Source organism: Pseudonaja textilis, chromosome 6, assembly GCF_049901715.1.
Source record: "Pseudonaja textilis isolate UNSWEBS1 chromosome 6, rPseTex1.2, whole genome shotgun sequence".
NCBI lineage: Eukaryota > Metazoa > Chordata > Lepidosauria > Squamata > Elapidae > Pseudonaja > Pseudonaja textilis.
The window spans coordinates 27,203,407-27,209,878 of record NC_141995.1 but is presented as its reverse complement, the minus strand read 5'-3'; positions in this window follow the sequence as shown (position 1 = coordinate 27,209,878).

Below are 6,472 nucleotides of genomic sequence, written 5' to 3'. Positions count from 1 at the left end.
CAATAAATTGAATGCAATACTTAAATGTATCCTTTTGCAAAATATAAATAAGCATTAATTCATTTGTTGGTAACATTATTTATGATAATTGTTGACTAATTAATAAAATTAGTTATGGGGAATATATCAATTAACACCATGTGGAAAGAAATCTCTTAAGTCTGGAAACTCTTAAAACTGCAGAAGTATGTTAGTAGATAAGGTATATTGATTTTGAAGCTTATGTTGTTGATGAGCAACATAAGCTTCAAAGACTTTTTGTCAGTCTATGATGGGAACAAAATCATTATATTTTAATGGAATGAAGGACATTCCTTCTTGTGTACAAAGGTGTACAGAAATAGGCCATGTACTTTGTGCCCAACGTTATATGATACATTGTCCTTCCCCAACATTTTTAATCAAACACCAGTGTCTAAAATGGATATCTTGGTGGGTGCAGCTGCTCTTGGAGAAACAGTCTCTGGGTTTGGAATCACTGACTTATAAAAGTGTGCCAACCTATTCTATTCATAAAACAATATCTGAGATATTGAGATGGGCAGCATACATACTTAATAAATAAATAAAAATCATGGTCATTATGATCTGTTCAAGTCATATTTTTATTCTCTTCAGGAGTCTGCATTCTGTTATAAATAAAAAATACTTTATTAATCTATTAAACAAAGCATATACAAAAACATATAATATTTCTGTGTGTGTGTGTGTGTGTTTCTGTTTGTGTCTAATGTGTGCAATAAGCATGCTAGTATTATACGGTTCTAAAAGAATATATCGTTATATTTGCTGTTTCATATTTTTAATAGAAGCACATAGTATTTAAAAGAGACATATTTCAAAATTAACACATACCCTTAAAGATTTCTGTCATGGGTAAAGTTATTTGCAAAGCAACATTTAACTTGGCCCCTGACATGAGAAAATGCTGAAGAAATTTCTGTGAATTTAACTGTATACAGACTAAATGGCAAGGCCTTACAGGATGTGAAATTTTAATTTTAGCACTTTAATCAGAGTCCTGTTGCAATTTATGTGGATCCATTGAGTAAAGAATAATGTGCATAGAAAAGCCACTGAGTGTCTGAGAGTATGGGAGACATTGCTGCTAAGCTTGAAATTACTTTGAATTCTGATCTATTCCCAACTGCAAATAAATCTTTCAAATCTCAAAACAATTGAATGCTTTTAAATAACCTCACTAACAACAGAGATGAAACCTCAGAGCACTTTCTGAGTCTTGCCGTCTCCCAGTTTCTTAATAAATGCCAAAAATATAGAGGGAAATTTTCTAATGGCAGACTGTCTTACTAAGTGCTTTGTTAAAAATTGACTTTCTTTGAAATAATGAATAAATTTCTATTATAACTCTAAAATCCATAGTGGAATAGTTATGCCACTTTGAAAATTTGTATATCCTTTTGTGCCCATTTTCTTTGGTCTTTATAAGTGCTTTACTCAGCTATGGATTTTGGATTTTTTTTCACAAAACAAGTCATGTATGACTGCTTTTTGTCAGTTATGGGCTAAACTTAAGGTTGGATTCGAACATTCTATTCCAATCATTGGGGGGGAGGGGGGGAGCATGTGGAACTGCATTTCTTTCTTTTTATTCACTGGAAATTACTCATACGTTAAAGGGCTTCAAATTTATATTATTATACAGTTGATCAACTTAAATTGATGTTCTATTTCCTTATGCAAATGTAAATCTAGGAAGCACAATAGGACTGGGAACTTCATGAAAGCTATTTTAATCCTTTTTCCCACATGTAGTAAACTGACGATATTCTTTTGTTATCCCAGGCTACAAACACTGATGCTATGGCATATGAAAAGAAATACCTATTACAGTCATTCATATATATGTTTGTGTGTGTGTGTGTGTGTGTGTGTGTGTGTGTGTGTATGTATATATGTGTATATACATGTGTGTGTGTGTGTGTGAGAGACAATGGTTTTTTTTTTTTTTGCCCTGCTATTTAACCTTTGGAGGCTCGCATGAAAATCATATTCAAGGAACTGTTTACTTTGGCTTTGCACAGTCTTCATGTGTCATCTTCAGTTCGCCTTACAGGCAAACTAATGGGCCTTTTTATGATTATAAAATTGCTAGCCAGGAAGGCTATCCAAGCTAAGACATCTTATTGGAAAGATAACAGCAATAGCACTTATACTTATACACCACTTCACAGTGCTTTACAGGCCTCTCTAAATGGTTTACAGAGCCAGCATATTGCCCCCAACAATCTGGATCCTCATTTTATTGACCTCGAAAGAATGGAAGGCTGAGTCAACTTTGAGCCTGGTAAGATTTGAAATGCCAAATTGAATGCAGCCAGCAGGCAGCAGGAGTAGCCTGCAGTACTGCACTCTAACCACTGTACCGCTCTTTGTGGTTCTTTGAATGAACCTGACAGGTTTCACAACTGCATGAAGTATTTCAGAGAAGAAATTCAGGGATAATTTTGTAGTTCTCATCTTACAACCACAATTGAGCCCAAAAGTTCTGTTGCTAAGTGAACCATTTTTAAAGTGAATTTTGCCCCGTTTTATATCCTTGTTTTCCACAGTTATTAAATGAATCACTCTAATTGTTAAGTCAGTATCAAGATTGTTAAGTGAATCTGGCTTCCCCATTGACTTTGCTTGTTAGAAGGTTGCAAAAGGTGACCACAGGATCCCAGGACACTGCAACTGTCATAATTAAGGGGCTGTAAGAGTGAAAAACTGCCACAATCTCTTTTTCAGTGCTGTTGTAACTTCAAACAGTCACTAAATGAACTGTTGTAAGTGAGGACTACCTATATTCCCTTTTTTGGTTCAGTTCCTCTGAAATTATAACATTAAATAAAAGCTGAAGACAGCTGATAGATACATTGAACTGTAACCCTGGAACTTAGAAGTAATGAAGAAAGATACTATCCAGTGCAAAGTGCCTATTGAAATTATGACTTACTTCAAATAAGACTAGAGGTATCCATCAAAGAAGCTTGTATTTATGCATAATAATATAATGATATATAGTTCTATTTTTAAAAGAAATGACTAAGTTCCGTGAAATATTACCAGTTTAACATTGAGAATAAGCAAGCAAGGTAGAAGTTTAGGAAAGAAATTAAACTACAAGAACAAAGGAACAGTAAAATAACAGAACAGGTAAAAATGTAGATATGACAGTATTATAAACAAAACTAAACACAGACATCTTGGCTTGTCTAATTGGGAAATCTACTGTATTCGCACTTTAAAAAGGAAACAATACAGATTATATATTTTGAATATTCCAGATATGCCAGATACATTACTTGATATTCTAGGTCTAAAAGAGCCATCTTTGGTGGAAAGAACTGTTGAGTAATAGAAATACAATTATATGTTGCTATCTGACTTGCTGAAAAGAAATTAGATCTTTGGTTCACTTTATATATTGCATTCTGGATTATTTATTTTAATCTGGCAATTGGATTTTTCTTCCTTTCTAGTCTATAATGCTATATCTATTAGATTTATTAGATATGTGTATTAGATTAAATTTATTAAAAATTAGGATTATGGATGTAAGAGGATGCACAGTGATCCATCCTGACCCTCAGTTTTCCTTTACCCTAATAACACAGGTCCATACTGTGTAGAGCATCTGGCTCGCATTTAAGTTTTGAGTCGCATAGTTATTTGGATCTTTACAATTAACATGACAAGGTCAGTGATTAATGGAATGAGTGCCAGTGGGTTGTCTATCAGCTATTTATGTATTTATTTCCTTCAGTAGGCGATTAAAAAGATAGCAGTTCTTGTCAACTTTATTCTTCCTATCTGTTTATCACAGAAGAACACAAAACTGTTCTCTTGATACATCTCTCCTTGGAATAATACATAGCTACTCAATGGCAGATGTAATTTATAACTGTTTGCTATTATTTTTTCATGAATAGGTTAGTAGTATTATTGATTTATTTTTAATTAAAAGCTGCACCCTGATGTTCTAGTGTTTAAACACCATTCTATGCTGTTTACATTATAGGCTACAATAACAGGACACAAGGATATTTCCAGGACTTAAAGAATGTTGATCATCCCTCTTTGCTTATCTAAAAGTTCTCGTCTACCCCTAAATTCAAAGTGATGTCCTTGATTCTGTAGTAGAATATTTTGCAACAATCCAAAGGACATCCATCATGGAATTAAAAGAGGCATAACATTATTTGTTTAAGAAAGCAGGTAAATGCAAATGAAAGAGTGTTACTATTTCTCTTCCACAATGCATAATTCAGTTTAAAAGGACAGGCATCTTTCTTCCACAATTTTCTTAACTCTTACCCCTTGTAACTCCTCCTTTATTTGAGATCATTGGTGGCATTTTCATGATTTCAACCTATGAGAAATAATCTCCAATCAAATTCCATCAAGACTTTCAACCCAATTATTTTATACAATAAGTCTACTTTCTTGATGTCCTAGTTAAACTACAGAAGGTACAAATAAACAACATGTTGTAAAGAACCCTACAGAACATCATGCATATGTATACACTTCTAGCTTTGATCCAGAATACACATCGAATCTATTATCTATAGGCACTGTCTGTCTATAGATATTACAGAATCAAAACATAACAAAAAGACATGTTCAGTTAATACCATTGTATTCTGTTATTGTAGCCTATAATCAAGGGTGGGGTTCAATTTTTTTTAACAACTGGTTCTGTGGGCATGGCTTAGTTGGTGGGTGTGGCTTGGTGGTAATGTGACTGGCTGGGCATGGCCAAATCAACATCGAGGCACGCATCTCCTCGCCTGGCTTTTCGTGACTGTGGGGATGCTGCAATAGTCGTAAGTGTAAAAAATGGTTATAAGTCACTTTTTTCATTGCCATTGTAACTTTGAATGGTCACTCCACACAAGCAAAGTACCAGCAAAGGAGGAGGAAAAAACTCCAGAGAAGTTCCAGAAACAGGAAATCTAGTCCTGTCAAGAAGGGTTAACAGAAGGGTTAACAGAAAAGCAGTTTCTGTAAGCAACACCAGTATGTTTCCTTCCTGCCTTCCTTACAGGATTAGGCCAGTAATTTCTTCTAACAACCAGTTGCATGAACTGCTTAGAATGTTAACAACTGGTTCTAGCGAATAGGTGAGAACCTGTAGAATCCCACTCCTGCCTATAATGTAAACAAAACAGAATGATGTATAAATACTAGAACACTACAACTACATTTATTTTCAAATTCATTTGAAGCTGTATAGACTACGGCTTAATCAGTGGTGGTCCAGTGAACAGGAAATTGGCTATAGATTCCAGAGTGTGATTATTTATTTGTTTGTTTGTTTGCTTGTCAAAAGCTTACAATATAATAAAAACAACAATAAACATAAGTTTAAATACAAAAAATAGGAACTAATAATTGGGGACAATAGGACAGGGACAATAGGCATGATTGTGCACTTGTGCACACCCATTACAGACCTCTTAGGAATGGGGTGAGTCAACAGAGGTTAGTTTGAGGATAAAGGAGTGGAGGTTTGAGCAGATGACAACAGAATCAGGTAGTGAGTTCCAGACATTGACCACTCTGTTGCTGAAATCATGCTTCCTGCAATCGAGTTTGGAGTGGTTTACATTTAGTTTATATCTGTTGTGCGCTCTAGTGTTGTCATTGTTAAACCTGAAATATTCATTAACTGGTAAGATGTTGTAACATATGATTTTATGTACTATGCTTAAGTCCAATCTTAGACAGCATAGGTCAAGGTTGTCTAAGCCAAGAATCTCAAGTCTGGTGCTATAGGTTATTCTGTTGTGAATAGAGGAATGTAGTACTCTTCTGGTAAAATACTTCTGGACTTGCTCAATTGTATTTATATCAGATATACAGTGAGGATTTCAGACAGCAGAGCTGAATTCAAGTATTGGTCTTTGCAAAGGTTTTGAATGCCCTAGTTAGCAAAACAGTATTACCAGAGGAGAAGCTTTGTAAATCTAAATTTACAACTCTTAAAGCCTTTTTGGCAATACAGTTGCAGTGAGCTTTGGTGCTTAGATCATTCGATATGAGAACTCCAAGGTCCTTGACAAAGTGAGGGTCATCAACAAGGTCATATCAACCTAGATTGTATTTGGTATATAGATTTTTTTTTTACCAATGTGTAGGACAGAGCATTTGTTGGTAGATATTTGGAGTTGCCAATTGTAAGACCATGCAGACACATAATCAAGGTGTTTTTGAAGGACAGTAGCATTGACGGTGGTGTTGAATAGTTTTACATCATCAGCGAAGAGGACCCAGTTGCTAATGAGATCACAAAGGTCATTTATAGAGAGTGTAAAGAGTGTGGATCCTAGAACGCTCCCTTGTGGGACACCGCTGATAACTAGTACAGGGTTTGATAGGGTGTTTCCTATTTTTACTATTTGTTGCCGGTTTGAAAGGAAGGCAGATCCCAAGGGGTGAACTGATCTCTTCCTTTTCTCCCCAA